The sequence below is a fragment of the Entelurus aequoreus genome, linkage group LG02, assembly GCF_033978785.1.
Source record: "Entelurus aequoreus isolate RoL-2023_Sb linkage group LG02, RoL_Eaeq_v1.1, whole genome shotgun sequence".
In the NCBI taxonomy this organism is placed as follows: Eukaryota; Metazoa; Chordata; class Actinopteri; order Syngnathiformes; family Syngnathidae; genus Entelurus; species Entelurus aequoreus.
In genome coordinates, this window is record NC_084732.1 from 24099531 (window position 1) to 24125087 (window position 25557).

General features: G+C 40.7%; 1 protein-coding gene across 6 annotated transcripts in view; it reads right to left on the reverse strand.

The window, feature by feature from the left end:
• celf6 (CUGBP Elav-like family member 6) overlaps window positions 1-25557 on the reverse strand; it is a 439773-nt gene that overhangs the window by 159865 nt on the left and 254351 nt on the right. The gene's annotated exons all lie outside the window — the stretch shown is intronic.

The following is a 25557-nucleotide window of genomic DNA, read 5'->3' on the forward strand; positions in this document are numbered from 1 at the left end:
GCGTTCAGTAGCAGCTGTGGGCGCCGGCGAAGCAAGCGAGCTGCTCTTCATCGCTGACTCGTCGTCAAGGAGACGTTTCCTCAGGTTCGCAAGTCAGCCTGTTACCTGCCACGGACGCGGACAGGGCGACAGGTGGCTGCGGGCCGCTGCTGAATGCCGCCAACGGCTCGTCGATCGACACTTTCGGCTCCAGGTTGGTGACTGTGTGCTTTCATGGACGCAAATTCCAGTGGGACTTTATCATCGCCGCCATCACGGTTCCCATTATTGGCGCGGATTTTCTGTGTGCTAATGGACTGCTTGTTGATGTTGCTAACCGCCGATTGATTGATGCTGTGTCTTTTTCAACTTTTACATGTAAGGCGGGGGGACTTGGACCGTTAACACACGCTAATTATTTGGTATCTGGTGACGTTTTTCAGCGTTTGCTGGCGGATTTTCCTTCATTAATCACTCCCGCTTTTTCCACCGCGGACACTAAACACGGTGTCGAACATTTCATTCCCACGGTGGGTCCGCCAGTTTTTGCGCGCGCGCGCCGTCTTGACACGGCTAAATCGACCATTGCTAAAGAGGAGTTTGCTACTATGGAGCGTTTAGGCATCGTTAGGCGTTCTAATAGCCCGTGGGCCTCGCCCTTGCACATGTTGCCCAAGTCAGACGGTTCCTGGCGGCCTTGTGGGGATTTTCGCCGCCTTAACAACATCACAACGCACGATCGCTACCCTATTCTGCACATCCAGGACTTTTCGGCGCGCCTGGCTGGCGCCGCCATTTTCTCGAAGGTAGACTTAGTTCGTGGTTATCACCAGGTGCCGGTGCGTGCCGAGGACGTGCCCAAGACCGCAGTAATAACCCCGTTTGGGCTTTTTGAGTTCCTGCGTATGCCTTTTGGCCTGAAGGGGGCAGCACAAACCTTTCAGAGATTAATGGACTCAGTTTTGTGCGGCCTCAATTTTGTGTTTGTTTATCTGGACGACATTTTGGTGGCGAGTCCTTCAGCCGAGGAGCACCAGTCACACCTAACACAGGTGTTCACACGTCTTGACGAGCACGGCCGGATCGTCAATCCTTCTAAATGTCAGTTTGAGCTGTCAGAGATTGATTTTTTAGGTCACCGTATTTCGTCGCTGGGTGCGATCCCTTTGCCTTCAAAAGTGCAAGTGGTGGCAGATTTTCCTCGTCCCTCCACTGTCAAAGCTCTGCAGGAATTTTTGGGCATGATTAATTTTTATAATCGGTTCCTTCCTCGCGCTGCCCACCTCCTGCAGCCTCTTTATGGTGCCCTACGGAACAAAAAGGCAAGCGATTCCCTCGAATGGTCTCCTCAGCGAGTCCAAGCTTTTCATAGGGCTAAATCCGCGCTCGCAGAGGCTGCTCTCCTCGCCCACCCTGTTTCCGCGGCGCCCGTGGCTTTGACAACGGATGTGTCTGATGTCGCCGTGGGCGCTGTGGTTGAGCAGCGGGTGGCGAATGTATGGCAGCCCCTTGCGTTCTTCAGTCGTAAACTGCGAGATAACGAGCGGAAGTACAGTGTATTTGACCGAGAGTTGTTGGCACTGTATCTTGCAACACGCCATTTTCGTTTTCTGTTGGAAGGTCGGTCCTTAACGGCTTTTGTTGACCACAAACCCCTGACGTTTGCCATGTCAAAGGTCACAGAGCCTTGGTCAGCCCGTCAGCAGTGTCACTTGTCGGCCATCTCAGAGTTCACTACGGACATTCAGCATGTGGCCGGTAAGGCCAACCCTGTGGCTGACTGTCTCTCACGCGTACTCGTGTGTCCCGTGCAGCTTGGTTTAGATTTTTCGGGAATGGCCACTGACCAGCCCGACGACCCCGACATCCGCGCACTCAAAACTGACGGTACAGCGCTAGTGCTCGAGGAGGTGGTAGTTCAGAATGGCGGTCCCGCCCTCCTCTGCGATGTTTCCACTGGCCGCCCTCGGCCGGTTGTCCCGGTAGACTGGCGCCGCCGGGTTTTTGACGCAATACACTCCCTGTCGCACCCTGGCGTTCGGCCTTCCGTCAAGTTGGTTGGTGCCAAGTTTGTTTGGCCTGGCCTTAGGAAGGATGTTAGGCAGTGGGCAGCCGCATGCGTGGCATGTCAGCGCGCCAAGGTCCACCGGCACACAAAGGCGGCCCTCGAACCATTTCCGATTCCGGTCAGGCGGTTTGACCACGTGCATGTAGACTTAGTTGGCCCCCTCCCTCCGTCGCAGGGTTATACACATTTGCTAACGATGGTAGATCGTACCACCAGATGGCCGGAAGCAGTTCCTCTTTCCTCCACTGCCTCGGTAGACGTTGCTCGCGCGTTTCTGTCAGCCTGGGTTGCGCGTTTTGGCACGCCGTCTGATATCACCTCCGACAGGGGATCCCAGTTTGTGTCGGAGCTTTGGTCAGCGTTGGCCCAGTCCTTGGGTGTGCAGGTGCACCGTACTACAGCCTACCATCCCCAAGCTAACGGCTTATGTGAATGTTTTCACCGGTCGCTTAAGGCGGCTTTGCGTGCGGCGCTCGTTGATAGCAATTGGATTGACCGTTTACCTTGGGTTATGCTCGGGTTGCGCTCAGCCCCTAAAGAGGATCTTGCAGCGGCCCCCGCTGAATTGGTGTTCGGTCAGCCACTACGCGTTCCGGGGGAATTTTTACCTGAGGGTGATACCCCGCGACCGTTTCCCTTTTTGTCGAGGAGGTCCTTGGCTCCCGGCCCGATTCACCACTGTTTCCCTAAGTCGTTTGTGCCGTCGGAGCTAAAATCTGCCCGTTTTGTCTTCGTACGTCACGACGCCCACCGTTCGCCCCTCCAACCGCCTTACGATGGCCCATTTAGGGTGCTGGAACGCGGTCCTAAAAACTTTGTGCTGGATATGGGCGGGCGCAGGGAATGCGTTTCTCTGGACAGACTTAAACCGGCGCATTGTGTTGCAGGTGAAGAGTCCCCCGCCGAGGTCTCCCCCCAAAATCTGTTCAGGTTGAATGTCTTTCGTCTCTCCCGGACCCTGATGTTTGTTCTGCTCCACAAGGCACACCCGCTTCGCGAGATGGACATTGTAGCCGTTACGGCAGGCGAGTGAGGCCCCCTGACAGGTTTTCTTTTTCCCCATAACTTGCTGTCTGGGTGTTCGGGGGGGGGGGGGGGGGGGGGGCTGTGTGGCGGGCACTAGGACCATGCTCACACTCAGCAGAATGGGTGTGGTTTTATGTACCTTCTTGGGCACACTATAAAAGTGCATATTGTGTTTTATTGTGTATTCTTATGTTGGCAGTCTTACAATAAAGACCTCAAAGAAACAACGCTGTGTTTCTTGCATTTGCCACAATATATAAATATGTGTATATATATATGTATATGTGTATATGTGTGTATATGTGTGTGTGTATATATATATATATGTATATATATATCTCAAGCAGACTTTGGGACATCGGTGGAGGTTTAGCTCGGACAGATGTTGGATAATATGAGCCTGACCTCCGCTCGAGGCGCAAAGTAGAAATAGGATGGAAGGCCGTAGCCCGTGACCTAATTTGCCGTGACGGTCCGTCTATCGTTCAGATTTTCACTGAGGTGTCCCTGTTAAATGGGCATAGTGCAGTTTTACAGGCCCCCCGCAGTGTGTTAATGTTGTGGGACAAAAAGTCTCATCCCAGTCCTGGCCTGAGGAGATCTAATGGTGGCTTTACAAGGCTAATTAACAAGCCATGAGCGAGGTAATGAACTTTTCCAAATGTGCTGGCAAACGCAAAAATAAATTACACCCCAGCGCAGGCATTAAAGGAAGTGTGAGTGTACTTCAGAGCCTTCCTGTGGGAGAGCCACGGCTGAGAAAATGAATTCGGAGCCGCTATCTTTTCATTGCCTGACCTGAGAGCGTCTCAGTGCGTGCCCTGGCCCGAGTATTGATTGCTATTAATTAGTCCTCTTTGCACCTGTCCCCAAAGTTGCTCGCACTGAATTTTTACAAGTCCACTCCCGGCTCTCCCATGGCCATTTGCAAGCATTAAATTGGCATTTTATGAATATGAATATCTTGTAATGCACCCTGTGCGTTCTGGAGGTGACGCTGACTTTAAGGAGTGATCCATTACAAACGGAAGAAGCGCTAAAAAAAAAAAAGTTTAGTCGTGTGCTTTGTATTGAGGACCTTCCGATGGATCATAGGATGGACATATAAAGCTACGCAACTGTTTAAATGCTCCGATTGATGTCTCTCTTCAAATAACTGTCTCTTAATAGTTGGCATTTGCGTAGTGTAGAAATGATGTGAACTTCTCAATATGTCAGCAGCTACATTTAGGCATCATGAGTCGAGGTAGGACTCTTTCGGCACCTTACGATTCGATAAGATTCCGATTTACTTGGGGTGAGGATTCGCTTAAGCATGGATTTTTGATTCAACACCATCCTCGTGTTTTATTATTTAGTATATACATTACAAAAAAAAAACTTTTCAAAACAAAAGCTGCTGCCTAAAAAAAACATTTAAAACAATTTATTTTTAAAATTCTATTTACAAAAATTACAATATTACACTAATAATAAAATAAAATAAAACACAACAACACTGACTTCAACCAAATCCCAGCTTTACTATACTTAAGAGAGAAATGTAAAAAAAAGCAATTGAGAAGACATACAAATACTTAAAGAATAGGAAAACCAAAACATAATAAAATCAACAGTATCAATAATAATAATATCAATAATAGTTGTTAGATGTGATGCAAGTGTAAGCCACTGTGACACTGTTGTTCTTTTTTTAATTGTTTTTATTTTGTGTGATATGCTGTGACGATAATGTCAATGAGGGATTTCTAATCACTGCTATGTTGGAATTCTTATTAATATTGATACTGTTGTTGGTATTATTCATTTTTGTTTGACTACTTTTGGATCGTTTTGTGTCATGTTTGTGTGTGCTCTCAATTGCTCCGTTGATTGCTATTCTGAATGTTGCTGGGCCGGGTTTGGTTTTGGAATTGGAATTGTATTATTATGGTATTATTGTGTATTATTTTGTTGGATTGAATAAACAAATAAATAATAAAATAAATAAATAAATACAAAATGTAAAAAAAAATGTTGTTTAATGGTTTTAATCCAAAAATTGATTCTTGAAAAAAAAAAGTGAAAAACATTTTTTTATTTAGAATTGAAATAAATAAAAATCACAATTTGGATGTAAAACGTTTTTTTTTGGAGCACTCCTAATAATGCGTGGTGAGCACTATTAATGCTGTTTGAGCGGTTTGCCTCTTACTGCCATTACAACATTGGTTGTGATGCTGCTGTGTTGTGCAATGAATAAGCCCTTCCACCAATCCACGTTCTACCGATCTCCCTCTCGGGGTCGCGGGGGTGGTTGGAGCCTATCCCAGCTGCATTTGGGCGGATGTCGGGGTACACCCTTGACAAGTCGCCATCACAGATAGACAGACAACCAATCATAGCATGCGCTTAAAAAGAGTAACTGAAGGGCTTTGATTACTCACTAGATATAGCGACAGAGTCACCGATGCCTCCTTCCTGGTCTTCTTATTCTCTGGCAGACCAGGTGCATATGTAATGTGTTAAGAATCGGAGTTATGGCACATACTACCGCCCACTGTATGACAAGTTGCAATCACAGACAGTCCCATTATAATGTGTTTATGAGGGGAAATGAACAGATAGCAGCTATCTGATAGCTTCAAATATATGTGTGGCAGCTAGTCTGTAATGATTAAGGACCAGCTTGGGCACCTTTCATGTTTTGTAACTTGCTTCATCTGGGGGGTTTCACAGCCCCATGCTGGTCCGCACCCCAGGCTTTGCTAATACTATAAATAATGGGTGGAGAAAGTACACCTTAAACCTGCTTCAAATGTGACGGTAAAAACATTTTTCATATTTTTTTTCCATACATCGCAAATCAAAGTGTGCACATTTGGACGACCCTGTCAAACTTACTGTATGTGCCAGGTGGACATCTCTCTTGAAGCGATGTAAATGCAAATTAGAGAAGAAAAGTTACGGAGAAAATGCCAGGCATCTGACAGTTTCTTGTCTAAGGAAGCCCCCTTGTTCCTTCCCCATAGTATATTAAACATTAATAGATTTTTGCACAGAAGCCATATGCTGTCAAGATTGATGCGTCTCTCGCTGATATAAAGTTCTCCTTGTGTCGTAGCTTTCTCTTTATCCTTTTATTGTCATCCTTCACTCTTCGTTTCCTCTCTCCAGGCAAATAATTAGTAGTTACGCAAGCTTTTTTTTTTTTTTTTGCTACTAATGTGACTCCTATGCCGGGGTAAATAACTTTTTGTTTTCATGGTTCCATCCCATAATGCCTTCTGGCTATAGTGAGGGAGGTTCGGTACTAGCAAGTGTTCACAAAGCATGGACAGCTGCACCCCATAATAAAAGATGCCTACCAGGCCGCCGGGTGCATTTCAGATGTAATGTTCCAGGCAGCACAACAGAGAACTTGTGCTTCTTATGGACTCATTAGGAAAGCCTGCTTTTTTTGTTTTGTTTTGGTGTGCCTCGGAGGCTCGCCACTGGAAGCATCCGCACATGAAGGTGCACAGAATGGTCGCGTAAAATGTTTGTAAAACGTGCTTTTTAATATCGAGTTGGCTGTCGTTCCGCATCATCTACTCTGTCGCGATTGTGTGATAGGCGCAGGGATGTTTGTTTGGAATTAAACGATGCCATTTGCTTATTTACTAGCCTGTGTTTTGAAGAACTTACTTTTGTTAGTAGATTCTTGTCTATTTCAATTAGGGTTGTGCGATACTAATTAATCATGTTCCGTACTACACCGCCTCTGAAAAGTACTGTTTTTTTTAATTTATATTATGTTTATAAACTCAGGAAATATGTCCCTGGACACATGAGGACGTTGAATATGACTAATGTATAGAGATGTCCGATAATGGCTTTTTTGCCGATATCCGATATTCCGATATTGTCCAACTCTTAATTACAGATTCCGATATCAACCGATACCGATAAATACAGTCGTGGAATTAACACATTATTATGCCTAATTTTGTTGTGATGCCCCGCTGGATGCATTAAACAATGTAACAAGGTTTTCCAAAATAAATCAACTCAAGTTATGGAAAAAAATGCCAACATGGCACTGCCATATTTATTATTGAAGTCACAAAGTGCATTATTTTTTTTAACATGCCTCAAAACAGCAGCTTGGAATTTGGGACATGCTCTCCCTGAGAGAGCATGAGGAGGTTAGTGCTGCAAGGGGTTCTGGGTATTTGTTCTGTTGTGTTTATGTTGTGTTACGGTGCGGATGTTCTCCCGAAATGTTTTTGTCATTCTTGTTTGGTGTGGGTTCACAGGGTGGCGCATATTTGTAACAGTGTTAAAGTTGTTTATACGGTCACCCTCAGTGTGACCTGTATGGCTGTTGACCAAGTATGACTTGCATTCACTTGTGTGTGTGAAAAGCCGTAGATATTATGTGACTGGGCCGGCACGCAAAGACAGTGCCTTTAAGGCTTATTGGCGCTCTGTACTTCTCCCTACGTCCGTGTACACAGCGGCATTTTAAAAAGTCATACATTTTACTTTTTGAATCCGATACCGATCATTTCCGATATTACATTTTAAAGCATTTATCAGCCGATAATGTCGGCGGTCCGATATTATCGGACATCTCTACTAATGTTTGATCCTGTATTGACTTGGTATCGGATTGATACCAAAATTTGTGGTATCATCAAAAACTAATGTAAAATATCAAACAACAGAAGAATAAGTGATTATTACATTTTAACAGAAGTGTAGATAGAACATGTTAAAAGAGAAAGTAAACAGATATTAACAGTAAATGAACAATTAGATTAATAATCCATTTTCTAGCACTTAATAATTTTGACAAAATAATAGAATGGAAAATGACACAATATGTTACTGCATATGTCAGCAGCTAAATTAGGACGCTTTGTTTGCTTGCTTACTAATAAAAGACAAGTTGTCTTGTATGTTCACTATTTTATTTAAGGACACACTTGCAATAAGAAACATGTTTAATGTACCCTAAGATTTTTTGTTAAAATAAAGCCAATAATGCAATTTTGTATGGTCCCCTTTATTTAGAAAAGTGCCAAAAAGTATTGAAATAATTTTGGTACCGGTACCAAAAGATTGGTATCGGGACAACACTAATTTCAATATAAAAGCCCAAAACACACACTGTACTACGGATTGATATAATATTGTATTCCCAAATAACAATGAATTTGGTCCACCATTAGACTTAATCAGGATTAATCCATTAATATGATTAATCCTGTTGATTTGATTAATTGTCTAATTAGTGTACAAAACTGATCAAATCTGGACCACTTGTAGTACCGGGGACTTTAAACAAGCTAACATAGTTTCTGTGCGGTCTCTTCAATAGAGTGCACATGACAGCGATTGTACAGTATGTGGGTGCGGAGAGGTTTTTTATTATTTATTTGTATCACTGAACACGTTAAAAGGGAAATGTCAATGCTAATAATGTGAATTTACGAAAACATTTTTTTTTTTTATGGCAGGCAGATAAATCTTTTTTATTTGAACTATTTTCCCTAAAATACGCATTTAGAGTATAAAGTGTGTTTTATCCAATTACTCGATTATTCAAACAAACTAACTGATAGATCACTCGATTACAGAAATAATCAATAATTGCAGCCCAAGTCCATCGTATGAATATTATTGTTGCTTGCCCTACTTGGCTGCAACCAGCAGGGGCGCTGTTCTTTTGCCAGTTACCTTTCTATTAAAGAAGTACAACATGACTGTATTTCATATAACTGTCATATTTACATTTTCTACCTAATCATTCAAGGAAATGTATTGAAATAAAAGGTCAATCTATCTTCAACCAAATTTTGTTTAAATGGATTTAAGTTCCTTCTTCATAGTGCTAAAAAATAAAAGCACATATTCCTTGGCAAAACTAACTGAACTTGATAAAACTGAAAATTAGATACGTTTTATCAGCCAAATGTCTTTGAGGCCACAATAGACTTAACTTAAGCCTACTGACTAACTGAAGCCTGTTTAGTTTTTCTTTATAAGTATAATATTGTTTGAAAACGGACACAAGGCTTTCGTCCTGGCAACTCACTACAACATGACTAAAGAGAAAATATGTCATCGTCGATATAGTAAGCTGTATCTGCTCTTTATGTGAAGAGACTCAACACCTGAATGCACTATCATATTATTTATTGTTTATACGTGTTGTGCATAAACGTATTTTTACACTTGCATGACCAAAACATGGCATAATGTAGTTAATACAGTTTTTATGACGGTGACTTTTCAACTTTGATTATTTTCTTTAAAATGGTGACTGTACCTACAATTTTGTGTGACGTTAGAGGTTCTCCTGGATATAGGGCTAGGTGTATCGATCTCATCATCAATGGTATGGATACCAAGGTGGGTATTGGTATTGGATCAAAACTAGCGTAAAGGGATGGATACTTTCTCTTCTTTAAGTCCAGCAAATTGCCCCATTTTCTGTGTCTTTTTGTCCGTCAGTACAGGGTTTCCCCCGAGATTGCCAAAATACTTGCAGCGGTGGGGGCGTGGCTAGGGGTGTGGCTAATACAACATGACATTATTTGCTATGATGCATATATTTTCTTTAAAAAGGCAAACACATGTATACACACCTTTGAAACACGTCTGTTATTAATAATTATAGTATTAAAAATGTATTTTTCCATTTTTCAATTGTTGCTGCTTATTGTGTACAATGTACTTTGTTTCTCTAATGATTTCTCCAATCCTGTTAGTCACTCTTTCTTTATTAAAACGCCTGGCAACAAATCTAGCATTTAATTCTGGTGTTATTGTAGACTGTACTCGTACTCGGAGACTCTTTACCTCTGTCGCTCCATGTCAGCGACAAAAAACGACTGGAAGTGCAGATATTCTGACCTCACACTTGCTATGCGCTTTCTCTAATTAAATCCCTGTTATCTTGAATTTTGAAGACTGCTGATATAATGTATCTCGGATACATTGAAGTACATCTACAGCGCAGACATGCTGCCTTTGATCCAAGCAACCTTGTGCGTATGGCTTACGACATCACAACATTTGGTTTCTGCAGCGCTAGTCCGATGATCAAATTACCGGTACTATCATTGGTAGAAAATGTATAGATAGTAAATAGTGCGCAAATAACTAACTATATATACCCATTCATACCCTAACTACCTGCTGCTGTTAATGTGTATGTTGGTGTGTTATGATGCTAATTTTTCCCATGGTCTGTGAACACACTGTGTCGACAGAGAATGAGGGAGTGCTGTTGTGTGTCTAGGAGGGAAGCAAGGAAACAGTCGTGTGTACAGAGGAGAAAATACTTGGGCCCGTTGTTAGCATAAAATTGGCAAAAAAAGCTAAAAAATAAAAAGTTGTTGGACTTTGTGTGTCTTCTTCTGGATGCTACAATAGATTATATTACTTTATTTTGTGAGGTGTGGCGGCTAATATCTTGCCATGGCGAACCGCCACAATCAAATAAGGGGATGTTTACATTTTAATGTTTATGTTTTTACATTGTTGCATTTTCTGTTATTTTGTAATAGTGACTTTTTTTTTTTACCAAACAATTGCATGTAGTGGAACGTAATCAGGGAATTATGTTTTATCCCTACGCTATCGCATTGTTTTATTTTGGTGTATTTAGTATTACAAACGTGTTTTTTCCTGTGTTCTCATAATTAACTAAATAAAATCAAACGCACAAAATTATTCAATTACCATAACATTTCAAGTCAAAAGTATGAGTATCAACAATATTTGCCATGCATGTGCAATACCAATTTTTTTAGTATCGCCCACCACTACTACAGAGCTTCAAAGATCAATTCAATGATAATTACGTTACATTTTAAATGTGTTGGTATTAGTATCGCCAATACTAGCCCCATATTGGTATCGGCTCGATACCAAAATTTCCAGTATTGCCCACCCCTACTGTGGGACCTAACAGACTTTGCAGACAAGTGAGTGCTGCAATGACTGCTTTCTAAAAAAAAACAATCTTCAAGCTAAATTTCTCCAGAGGTATTCTATTAGATGAGGTTGTTAGCTGGGACGAGCAGCTTGGAAAGGCAGAAAGCTAAATTAAACCTTCCCCCATCGGAGGAAAGTCATTATTTTTTTTTGCATATTGATAATTATTAATGCTCGATGGCGTTTTGAATCCTGCTTGTACTTTTCCTCTTGGTGTTTGCTCACTAACGTCGAGTTAAATGCTGGCTTTATCCATCGTCCAATTTAAGTACAGTTTTGAAACTATTAAAGCAAACAAGCCAAACGTAGTGAGCGGTACACTGGAAGGGTGCAGCCTCATGTAGGTCAGGGGTGTCCAAAGTGCGCCCTGGGGGCCATTTGCGGCCCGCAGGTCATGTTTTAACGGCCCCACGGCACATTTTAAAAATGCGATTGAAAAATGTTTAAAACGTAAAAAGTGGTATATTAGAGCAAGCAGGTGAAATGTAACAAGAAAATGTTGCAATGTTTACTCTAATAACACAAAGGTGCCATGCAGGCTATTTCTTTCTTTAAAAAATAATAATGAATCAAAATCATTGTCATTAGGAATTATTGACCTGTTCAAAAGGCTCCAATTACATCACGTTAAATATTCCACTTTGAGATATTTTTTGGGGAAAATCCAGCATATTTTGTGTTTGCCATATAAAAAACTGAGCTGTTTTTTTTAAGAGAAAGGCCTGAAATGAACAAACAAAAAACATAAACAACAATAAAACGTATAATTGACGGATAGATCTGAAGTTGATCTCGAGATTATTGTGTTAAAAGTAAACAGTAAAAAAATTTATCATTTTTACACTTTAATGAGAAGGACCTTTTTGGATCCCCAATAATTTTAGTGTGATTTGTTTTTAAGTGTCACTGCTCAAAAAATAATAATTAATTAAAATCAATGGTGTTATGAGTTATTGACCTTTTTAAGGCTCAAATTATTATATAATCTCAAATATTCCACTTAAAAAATGTATTGGGTGAAAATATTGCATATTTTGTGGTTTTTTTTCCATAAAAAAACAGGGTTTTCTTTGACAAAAAGAGCATACAACTTAAATCGTTAAAAACATTATATTGACAGATAGACCTAATGTTGATCTAGAGATTTAAAACTTGAATTATAAAAATAATAATACTGAATAATGACACATTTTTAATATTGTTTTGACCAAAACCCTTTGGGGTCCCGGGGATCAAGCCTGAGTGGAGGCCTACATGCATATTTGTTATACATATATTGTATTGGTTTTTAAAATAAAAAAATATCAAATTGGCCCCCGCTTGCTTTGATTTTTCAGTGTGCGGCCCTCAGTGGAAAAAGTTTGGACACCCCTGATGTAGGTGAAATGCACTGGCATTTCTCAGTGGACGCAGAACTAACACTTGAATCGTCAACATGAAGATACAGGTTGTTTACATGTTAATGCATTGCTCTTACAAGTAGACCTGTCACATTTGTATACCGTGTTATTTGGGGGAGTGTTTGCTTCGTGGTCTACATGCAAAACAGGCAGGGAAACCTATACGGAATTGCCTGTTGCAGTTTTGCCTATTTACAGATCTCAACAAATTCATAAAAGCCCAGTTTTGTCCATACTCAGGCTACGTCTTATCATATCTAAACTGTGCTGCCGTGCAGTCCTGTCTGGGCACAGAGGGATGTTTGGCTTCATTTGCATGTAAAGTGGTCCTCTGAAGGCGTGAGGTGCCTCCAGACAGCTACTCCCGTGTGGCCCGCCAGACTGAGCTCAGCCAGCACCCGCCCCTTTCTCTTATCCCCTATGCCTGCCGGGTTGGGGGGTATGGCAGCGGCGTGCGTGACATCTTAAGGTCCTGTCAATCTTCCCGACTATCGGACCGGGGGTCAGCCTTGAGAAGAGCGGGTTGGCAAGGACAAACGCGACCCGTTCGCAGAGACTCCCTTTGGCGAGACAGACAAAGAAGGCTTGGAGAAATTAAGCGAGCTCAAATCAGACCTCTGGGAGTAGAATTCCAACACGGACATGCTTCCGCCGTTTTATAGGCATTGACTAGAGCCAAAGTATGGAGAATTAGTAAACAAGGTGGATATCCAAATATTCATTGTTTTATTAAAACACAGAAAATCTCCAGCATGTCTGTTTATAAGGAGCCACCTTATTTAAGAGGAAGCAGGGTTTCCCCTAAACTACCAAGAAACCTGGGGCGGTAGGGGCGTGGTTAGGGGCATGGTCACGATGACGTCATTGAGTAATTTGCATAATTTGGATTTTCTTAGAAAATGCTCAAAATGTATACATACAATTAAAACAAATTTGTTTTATTCATTAGTATTAACTTTTTTTTATCGTTTTGCCATACTTTCCAATTGTTGCTGCTTTTTGTTGTTCAATTGTTGCTGAGTACTTATTTTTTCAAGTGTTTACAGACTTTTAATGAATTTTTTTTTAAGATTAAAAACCACTGGCTTTATTTATAGTGTTGTTATAGAATGTACTCATGTTTAGAGACTCTATTTATGTCCCTCGATGTCCCTGACTAAAGAGGCTGAAAAGAGCATGATGTCATACTAAAATTTACACATCTTGTAGATGGCTGTCTGCGAGTATGTTTGCAATATATATAAAAATCACATTCACATCACAGACATGCTGACAGTGCACCAGGCAATGGTGTGCATTTGGTTTACATCCGGTTTTGGTAGGGCGGTTTTCCGTGATCAAAGTCTTTTTTAGGTGGTCAAGTTTTCTGTATATCACTTGTCAATAGTGCACAAATAATAGGCTATATATATGTCAATTCATGCTGTAACGACCAGCTAATGGTAATGTTTTCTGTTTGTGTGGTTGAATTATTACCACTGTGTTACATTGCCTTTTCTTTTAACAACACTCAGTAAACTCAGTTCCAAAAAACTATTTGAAGTGTGGACTCGTCAGACCACAGAACCGGCGGCGTTTTTGGGTGTTGTTGATAAATGGCTTTCGCTTTGCATAGTAGAGTTTTAACTTGCACTTACAGATGTAGCGACAAACTGTAGTTACTGACAGTGGTTTTCTGAAGTGTTCCTGAGCTCATGTGGTGATATCTTTTACACACTGATGTCGGTTTTTGATGCAGTACCACCTGAGGGATCCAAGGTCACGGGCATTCAATGTTACGTGCAGTGATTTTTCCAGATTCTCTGAACCTTTTCAGGATATTACAGACCTTAGATGGTGAAATCCCTAAATTCCTTGCAATAGCTTTTTGAGAAATGTCTTTTTTTTAATTTTCGACAATTTGCTCACACATTTGTTCACAAAGTGGTGACCCTCGCCCCACCATTGTTTGTGAATAACTGAGCATTTCATGGAAACTGCTTTTATACCCAATCATGGCACCCACCTGTTCCCAATCAGTCTGCTCACCTGTGGGATGTTCCAAATAAGTGTTTGATGAGCATTCCTCAACTTTCTCAGTCTTTTTTGCCACTTGTGCCAGCTTTTTTTTAAAACATCAAATTCCAAATTAGCTAATATTTGCAAAAAAAAATAAAGTTTTCCAGTTCAAACGTTAAGTATCTTATCTTTGCAGTATATTCAATTGAATATAGGTTGAAAAGGATTGGCAAATCGTTGTATTCTGTTTTTATTTACGATTTGCACAACGTGCCAACTTCACTGATTTTGGGGTTGGTATATTGCATTCAGGCTAGCAGGTTTTCTAAAAGGATGCACCACAAAGGTATTCAGTCACATGACTGGATTACCAATGGTCCATAAAATGTAGGCAAAAGTATAGCGATTGGCACAGGCAGAAGAGGTCCATGTTGATGGACCTTTTTAGAAGCTTATCGGAGTTAATATAAGTAGACGCTGATGCGGGCTGACCCATCATGAGTCTTCTCATCAACGCCGTCTCCCAAACTCACAGTTTTGGTGAGCGAAGCGGGACCCCGCTCAGAGATTGTGTTTAGATAATGGCCATCTCCAATCATAGATAATCTGGCCCCCATCTTTTCTTCACAGACAAGGTCAGGGGGAGAGGATTCCCTAAGCGAGGAGAGGAGGCGATATAGATGGGGGGGAGGGGCGGCGCCTCTCAAATGATTTACTACTGAGATTCACTCAGCTGCCTCTATCACTCTCCGTTAACTTTTTCATCCTTGTTGTCGCTGCCCCTTTCCCTCATTCCACCCTCTATCTCTCAAATTCCTCCACGGAGCCTGGTACGCCTCGCTATCGCCCCGCTTCATCTTTCTCCTCCTCGCATCGCCGTACCAATGAGACACAGAATGGAGAAACCCGATAGAGGGAGAGAGAGAGTTTACTTTTTCTCATTCCGGGTCCATTTTGGAGTGAAGCAAATTGCCCTGGCCTTTTGAATAGAGACGTATAGCTCGTCTGGCCGTGCACTGTCAACGGAGCGAAGGAGTAGAGGTCCCATGCTTCATTCGTGTCTCGGTATCTGTGAGTGGGAGTTAAGACAGCTAGAATTGGGCAGAGCAAGTGGAGGTGATGTGGATTAGGTCCATTTGAAACAAAATGAGATATGACTCATTTCCGATTTAGGAGGTGCACATTAGGGAGGACCAAACTTAAAGGCCTACTGAAATGATTTTTTTTTATTTAAACGGGGATAGCAGATCCATTCTATTTGTCATACTTGATCATTTCGCGATATTGCCATATTTTTGCTGAAAGGATTTAGTAGAGAACTTCGACGATAAAGTTCGCAACTTTTGGTCGCTGATAAAAAAAAGCCTTGCCTGTACCGGAAGTAGCGTGACGTCGCAGGTTGGAAGGCTCCTCACATTTCCCCATTGTTTACACCAGCAGCGAGAGCGATTCGGACCGAGAAAGCGACGATTACCCCATTAATTTGAGCGAGGATGAAAGATTCGTGGATGAGGAACGTGAGAGTGAAGGACTAGAGTGCAGTGCAGGACGTATCTTTTTTCACTCTGACCGTAACTTAGGTACAAGGGCTCATTGGATTCCACACTCTCCTTTTTTTATTGTGGATCACGGATTTGTATTTTAAACCACCTCGGATACTATATCCTCTTGAAAATGAGAGTTGAGAACGCGAAATGGACATTCACAGTGACTTTTATCTCCACGACAATACATCGGTGAAGCACTTTAGCTACGGAGCTAACGTGATAGCACCGTGCTTAAATGCAGATAGAAACAAAATAAATAAGCCCCTGACTGGAAGGATAGACAGCAGATCAACAATACTACTATCAGGAGACACCGAACCAAACACTGGACCTGTAACTACACGGTTAATGCTGTGCCGCCTGTCGAAGCCTAGCAATGCTGTTGCTAACGACGTCATTGAAGCTAACTTAGCTACGAGACCTCGTCAGAGCTATGATAAAAACATTATCGCTCCACCTACGCCAGCCCTCATCTGCTCATCAACACCCGTGCTCACCTGCGTTCCAGCAATCGACGGCGCGACGAAGGACTTCACCCGATCATCGATGCGGTCGGCGGCTAGCGTCGGATAGCGCGTCTGCTATCCAAGTCAAAGTCCTCCTGGTTGTGTTGCTGCAGCCAGCCGCTAATACACCGATCCCACCTACAGCTTTCTTCTTTGCAGTCTCCATTGTTCATTAAACAAATTGCAAATGATTCACCAACACAGATCTCCAGAATACTGTGGAATTTTGCGATGAAAACAGAGCTGTTTGTATTGAGATACAATGTGTCTGAATACTTCCGTTTCAACCATTGAAGTCACGCGCAAACGTCATCATACATAGACGTTTTCAACCGGAAGTTTTGCGGGAAATTTAAAATTGCACTTTGTAAGTTAACCCGGCCGTATTGGCATGTGTTGCAATGTTAAGATTTCATCATTGATATATAAACTATCAGACTGCGTGGTCGGTAGTAGTGGGTTTCAGTTGGCCTTTAAGTAGCTTCAGGCCACCTTTTGAAAATCATCTTTTTTTCCCAATGCTAAATGGCTGCCTTTTCCATGTTGGTGTTGCGTATTTACGTATTTTAACTTAAAGTTGTCATATAATGATTTTTATCTACATTCAAAACACTTCCTTGGGGTCTACATAAAATGTAAAATTATGTTTTACAGACCGTTTTCAAGCCACTTTCTGACTGTTTTGTTGGAGGTCTTATTTACGTGCTTCCAAATCGACAGCCTCTTCTCCCTTTTCCTTATAGAGTGTACTGACTAGTGTTGTCCCGATACCAATATTTTAGTAGCGGTAACGGTACCAAAATGTTTTTCGATACTTTTCGGTACTTTTCTAAATTAGGGAGACCACACAAAAACGGCATGATTGGCTTTATTTTAACAACAAAATCTCACAGTATGATAAACATATGTTTCTTATTATTATGTATTATTATTTATTGATTTATTATTATTATTATTATATTTAATATTATTTGATTCCCGAGCGGGGCCACCTATGCTGCTTATTATTTATTATTATTTATTTATTATCCTTATTATTATTGATTCCCAAGCACAGCCACAGCTACTGCTCACTGCTCCCCTCACCTCCCAGGGGGTGGAACAAGGGGGATGGGTCAAATGCAGAGAGTAATTTCACCACACTTAGTGTGTTTGTGACTATCAGTGGTGCTTGAAGTGTACTTTAACTTTAAATGTATTGCAATCGAAGAACAATGTTGTCCTTAAATAAAATAGTGAACATAGAAGACAACTTGTCTTTTAGTAGTAAGTAAACAAACAAAGGTTTCTAATTTGTCTGCTGACATATGCAGTAAAAAATTGTGTAATTTTTCATTCTATTTTGTCAAAATTATGAGGGACAAGCTGTAAAAATTGATTACTAATCCACTTGTTCATTTACTGTTAATATCTGCTTACTTTCTCTTTTAACATGTTCTATCTACACTTCTGTTAAATTGTAATAATCACTTATTCTTCTGTTGTTTGATACTTTACATTAGTTTTGGATGACACCACACACTTGGGTATCAATCCGATACCAAGGCTCATACATTGGTCATATTCAAAGTCCTCATATATCCAGGGATGTATTTCCTGAGTTTATAAACATAATATAAATGACGACGCGGGAATCGGTACTTTCAAACAGAGTATATTACCGTGTTTGATTCAATAGTACCGCAATACTATACCAGTACCGGTATACCGTACAACATTACTACTGACAGATAATACGTTTGAACTATTCAATACTTTGTATTAGAAATAGCAACAGCAACAACAGTTTGCCCCACAACAGCGGGACAGATAAAAAGAAGGATTTTATTGACTACAAGGTCGGACTACAGTTGCAGACTCGCGCAAACCTCTTTGGGTAACATTTTAGTACTTATGTCCTGTGGTAAAAACGTCCCAAACGGAGCAAATTCTCAACGGCTCGTTTGGGGGAAGTATGAAGGAAGGAATGAAAGTTTATTTTATAAATATCTCCACCATGCCTCCATGGTTTGATTTCACATTTTTGGGACTTATGTAGGTCCCAAATACACAAAAAAACAGGTATACCAATAGGTTAGAAAAGTTGTTTTTGCATAATAGATGGCGCATAATAAAGATGGTTACCACACTATATTATAGTATATACAAGTAAGACCCAATATTGTGCATTATTTATATCAGCCAAGTGCAAACGCACAATAATGCTTTTATCCCGTTTGTGTTACCCCTTGTTTTAGCCCTTTGCCCTTGGTTTTAAAATAATGGTTTTGAGTAGGGATGTCCGATAATGGCTTTTTTGGCGACATCCGATATTCCGATATTGTCCAACTCTTAATTACCGATACCGATAGCAAACAATACCGATATATACAGTCGTGGAATTAACACATTATTATGCCTAATTTTGTTGTGATGCCCTGCTGGATGCATTAAACAATGCAACAAGGTTTTCCAAAATAAATCAACTGAAGTTATGGGAAAAAGTGCCAAAATGGCACTGCCATATTTATTATTGAAGTCACAAATAAATAAATGATAAATGGGTTGTACTTGTATAGCGCTTTTCTACCTTCAAGGTACTCAAAGCGCTTTGACAGTATTTCCACATTTACCCATTCACACACACATTCACACACTGATGGCGGGAGCTGCCATGCAAGGCGCTAACCAGCAGCCATCAGAGGCAAAGGGTGAAGTGTCTTGCCCAAGGACACAACGGACGTGACTAGGAAGGTAGAAGGTGGGAATTGAACCCCAGTAACCAGCAACACTCCGATTGCTGGCACAGCCACTCTACCAACTTCGCCACACCGTCCCGACAAAGTGCATTATTTTTTTTAACATGCCTCAAAACAGCAGCTTGGAATTTGGGACATGCTCTCCCTGAGAGAGCATAAAGAGGCAGAGGTGGTGGTGGTGGTGTGGGGGGGGGTTGTAGGGGGTAGCGGGTGGTGTATATTGTAGCGTCCCGGAAGAGTTAGTGCTGCAAGGGGTTCTGGGTATGTGCGGATGTTCTCCCGAAATGTGTTCGTCATTCTTGTTTGGTGTGGGTTCACAGTGTGGCACATATTTGTAACAGTGTTAAAGTTGTTTATACGCCCTCAGTGTGACCTGTATGGCTGTTGACCAAGTATGCTTGCATTCACTTGTATGTGTGAAAAGCCGTAGATATTATGTGACTGGGCCGGCACGCAAAGGCAGTGTCTTTAAGGTTTATTGACGCTCTGTACTTCTCCCTACGTCCGTGTACACAGCGGCATTTTAAAAAGTCATAAATATTACTTTTTGAAACTGATACCGATAATTTAGAAACCGATACCGATAATTTCCAATATATTTAAACCATTTATCGGCCGATAATATCGGCAGTCCGTTATTATCGGACATCTCTAGTTTTGAGCGGATGTAACATTATTGGATGTTTTACAGCTAAGGATACATTATGGTAATTTGTCCCCTCACTGCCTAGTTGGTTCAGTACATGGTTGCTGGCAGATAACTTTCGTTTGGATGTGTAGTGTAAAAATGACAACTGTTCCTTCCACCAGTTCTAAACAACAACCACCTTGCACACTAGAAAAAAAACAAAAACAGAATGACTGGTAATAAACCACACATGAGGGAAGTTGCAGTAACACAGTGTTGTGTTTAATGATGAATATAGAGCAGTGTGAAAATGTATTCCCTTTTATGTAGCTAACAATGGGAATGAAGGAATGCTTTGAGCTAATTTTGAACCATTTTTCTCAGTAAAGATTGTGTGTTTTAGGGTCCTCATCTGAGGGGCCTTGGGCAAAGCCTTCCGGGTTTATAAAATCATGAACTGGGACATAGCCATTGCCGTTTTGTGGCATCGGCATGTCCCCAGCGACGTGTGAACCGTCTCTAAGGGAGAGCCTCCACAAAAGAGGGTCTTCCAGACCCCTCTAAATGGAATAATGCCTGTGTCGATGAGAAACCCAGGACCTCTTCACACCTTCCGTGATGGGTAATTGCCGATGTCTTGCGAGTGATGAATGTGACTCCATACTGAAGGTACAAATGTCCCCTCTTGCTTCTCCAGCTTTGACAATCCTCCGGGAATAGTAGCTGACTGGTCCTTCCATAAATGAATCGTGTGCCGGTGCTTCTCTCTTTCTTAGTCAGCCTTAGCCGGTTCCGTCTATTTCCCTTTAACCACATGGCTTCATAGTAAATCTCATTTCATTGTCAGCTGCGACCGTGGTTTACTTCCCTTGCCGGGCGGCCGACTTCCTGTTGCCATTAAAGCTCAATATCTCTGCTGGGGCCTGTCTGCCGGTCTTATTTCAATCCCGGCCTGTCCCCCCATATAGAAACTTCATCTAACAGACGGGCGACGGCCCTGCCAGCCTAAGAGCCGTTTGCATTTCATTCACACTGCCTGTTCATCTCAGTAGCCTCTTGGTTAAAAAAAAAAGTGGGTAGTAATTGATATTGGGACCCATCCATCCTCCCCTCTTAAGCCCAGAGATCTAATTTATCTTGGTGAGAATGCCAATTGGCTCTTACACAAGCCATGTCGGTCAGACTTTGCCTGTTTTTAGATGTCCATTAATTAAAGTGTCAACATGACGAAAATAAGACCTACTTTGGGGGTATGTGTGTGTGGAAATTGACCATCTTATTGGCCGTATAAATCACAAATGTGGTGTCTCATCAGACTCACCCATCCAAATGGCCTCTGTTCAACACATTTTTAACCGGCTGAACCAGCGTTAAGCTCAGTGATGGTAGTCAGTCAATACAAGCATGCTGCAAGAGATTAAGGATAATTTGAAAGCATGTTTTATATATTGGGGGGAGGCCACGGTTTTAACTTTGAACAGAGCTTTAAATGGTAGGTTTGTTTCTGTATGAATACTAGAGAAGTAGGAGAGAGGCACGTTTTTGCAGCAGGTTTTTATGCCCGTATGGCAAGTTAGGAATGTTTTTAGCAGTTTTAAAAATATTGCAAACTCGAGATGGGTTTAACGGTCTTTGAAAGCAGCCGGATTTTGAGGGGTTCAAAAGAGCGGCTTGTTATGTTTTGTTAAGTAACTCAAATATCAGGAAAACTATCACTAGCACAGGTTGCAGCTATAAGATCCGAATATCAGAATAATTAAAATGTACATATTCTAACAATATATACCTTGTGGAAATTATTCTGAAATATTATTATTTACTTTGGCTTGTGTTTGTACTGTATATAAATTAAACAAGATGGTACCATAGCACATACTTGCCAACCTTGAGACCTCCGATACCCGGAGGTGGGGGGTGGGGGGCATGGTCGGGGGTGGGGCGGGGCGGGGGGCGTGGTTAAGGGCGTGGTTAATAGGGCAGTATATTTACAGCTAGAATTCACCAACTCAAGTGTTTCATATATATACTGTATATATATATATATATATATATATATATATATATATATATATATATATATATATATATATATATATATATATATATATATATATATATATATATATATATATATATATATATATATTTATTTATTTATTTATTTATTTATTTTTATTTTTTATTTATTTATTATACATATAAATAAAAACAATTCTTGAATTTCAGTGTTCCGGAGGCTATCCAGTAGATGGCAGTATTGTCCTGTTTAACTTCTCCGTTTATGACTGAGTATATCATTTCGGCCACCGTGTTCAATGGAGAAGTCTTTCTACAAAATGTACAGGCAACATAAACATACCCCTTCCCCTTCGAACTGTCCTGGATGAACTGAAATTCTTGTTTCCATTCGTTTTGGAACTTGCAAGCGTATTTCTTCATCTTGCTCGTCGACGGCGTCGCCATATCTGTAACTTCCTCGTTCTTCTGCTTCGTCTCCTTGTTGTGTGCGCAGTTGTGCACTCTAATCTCTAAAAGCCGTAGATGTTATGACGTCCTTGGGCAGGCAAACTGTTTATATTGTGGGAAAGCGGACGTGAGAACAGGCTGTCCCCACTCAGGTCCGCATTGAGCTGGAGGGGGCGTGGCTGAATACCGGGAGTTTGTCGGGAGAAAATTTCTGCCGGGAGGTTATCGGGAGAGGCGCTGAATACCGGGAGTCTCCCGGTAAAACCGGGAGGGTTGGCAAGTATACCATAGCATCATGATTTTATAATGAGATGACTATTTTGCTGGTGGCACAATAAAAACACTGCATTAAGTTGAGCTAATTTTTCATATTTTAACAATACAGAAAAATTATACATATCAGACTCAAGTGCGTATATGTTTATGATACATATACAGGTGCTGTAAATACAAGTACAATAAAAACAATCATTATAAAAAAGGTGACTGCAAAACTGTACTACCCTACCTGCTGAACTACTGTGTTTCAGCCGCTAATATTGCTTAATAAAGTGGTGTGTGAAAAATGTTTCTATAAAGTCGGCTCGCAAACAAATGACTCCCGAATGGGAATCGGTTCTCAACATTCACTTAAAGTAGCCGTTTAAAAGTCTTGACTCGTTCGGGAATGTCACATCACTAATGCAAACAAGCTTTGAATTTCTCTCTATTCCAAGCATCATTGAAACCCTTTTTGAGTATAATTCTACAATAGCTAAACCCCAATATCTCAGCCTGACTTATGATCGCATTGAATTGTTTCTCTAATTTTATTGGCACTCGAATGGTAATATGCATATGAAAGGGGCAGTTTTGTAAAACATATTATGTGCTGATTATATATTCATATGATTTTGTAGTTACAAGTACCCTGTTGTGGGCAGCCATACCTGCGATGTAGAAAAGTATTGTTTTGGTCATAGACTTTTTACTCTAAACTACTGAAAACTCCCTTTTACCCCATTCTGTTGGCAACACATGGCAAGGAAACTCTGAGCATTCAGACAACCTGTCTTTCGGTAATGTTACGATTTTCAACGCCAGGGAAGCAAGAATTAGGCGCTTGAACGCACAGTAAGGCCCCGCTTTTTAAAAATGCGCTAGCTTGATGCTAGTTTACATTGGCTATGCCGTATGAATGCGACTGATTAGCATTAGCAATTTTACATGGTAATTTTAACACCACCACATTTGGTAATGAAAACTTCAGCTAAGATGCATGTTCCAGTGAAGCTGCAAGTCTGTAATAAGTACAATGCTTCCAGTATAAATAATTTGAAGGGCTTAAAATGAGACTAGACAGGCACATTCAGGTTAATGGCAAAGACTGCTTCCTAGCTAGGCAACCCACCGTAGTGTCATCAAACATCTTGGAATAGCAACTAAATGCAAAGTCTATAATACTTGCAAATGCGACTTAGAAATGTAATAAAAAAACAAGATATAACCACTGGACAGCACAGTTATTATAATCAGCTCATTTTAAATGTTACATGAAAAAAAACATTTATTAATAAACAATTAACGTTTACTATATATAATATACATAATAAACTTTAATTGTTATATATATATATATATATATATATATATATATATATATATATATATATATATAATATGTAAATATTACATATATGTTATATTTTATATTGCTACTATGGTAATTTTTTTGTCTACTTTATACCTGCATTATCCTTTCCATTCTTTGTAACTGAGCTACCGTATTTTTCGTACTATAAGTCGCTCTGGAGTATAAGTCGCACCGGCCGAAAATGCACAATAAAGAAGGAAAAAAACATATAAGTCGCACTGGCGTATAAGTCGCATTTTTTGGGGACATTTATTTGATAAAACCCAACACCAAGAATAGACATTTGAAAGGCAATTTAAAATAAATAAAGAATAGTGAACAACAGGCTGAATATGTGTACTTTATATGACGCATAAATAACCAACTGAGAACGTGCCTGGTATGTTAACGTAACATATTGTGGTAAGAGTCATTCAAATAACTATAACATATAGAACATGCTATACGTTTACCAAACAATCTGTCACTCCTAATCGCTAAATCCGATGAAATCCTATACGTCTAGTCTCTTACGTTAAAGAGCTAAATAAAATTATTTGATATTTTACGGTAATGTGTTAATAATTTCACACATAAGTCGCTCCTGAGTATAAGTCGCACCCCCGGCCAAACTATGAAAAAAATTGCGACTTATAGTCCGAAAAATACGGTACTGTGTGGAACAATTTCCCTTGTGGATCAATAAAGTTTGTCTAAGTCTAAGTCTAACACACACAAAAGTACCAAAAATTGGTACTGTTGGTTACCCGTATCGATTCCCAGGTAATTGGTACCGTATCAGTTCAAATGTGAAAAGTACCCATCTCTATCTATGACTATACATTGTGACTCTTTTAATGTGTGTGGTGCATAATAATTTTTAGTATAGTTTATTTTTTATTTTTTATACACTACCGTTCAAAAGTTTGGGGTCACATTGAAATGTCCTTATTTTTGAAGGAAAAGCACTGTACTTTTCAATGAAGATAACTTTAAACTAGTGTTAACTTTAAAGAAATACACGCTATACATTGCTAATGTGGTAAATGACTATTCTAGCTGCAAATGTCTGGTTTTTGGTGCAATATCTACATAGGTGTATAGAGGCCCATTTCCAGCAACTATCACTCCAGTGTTCTGATGGTACAATGTGTTTGCTCATTGGCAGGGGCGCCGCTAGGGATTTTGGGCCCCATGAAAAGAATCTTTACAGGGCCCCCAACACAGCGGCAACATTTTTTGATGCTATTTTACACACAATTATGCATTTTAATGGGCCCCCCTCCATCATGGGCCACTAGAATCCGTCGGCGCCCCTGCTCATTGGCTCAGAAGGCTAATTGATGATTAGAAAACCCTTGTGCAATCATGTTCACACATCTGAAAACAGTTTAGCTCGTTACAGAAGCTACAAAACTGACCTTCCTTTGAGCAGATTGAGTTTCTGGAGCATCACATTTGTGGGGTCAATTAAACGCTCAAAATGGCCAGAAAAAGAGAACTTTCATCTGAAACTCGACAGTCTATTCTTGTTCTTAGAATTGAAGGCTATTCCACAAAATTGTTTGGGTGACCCCAAACTTTTGAACGGTAGTGTATGTTTTCAGTAGTTTAGTGTAAA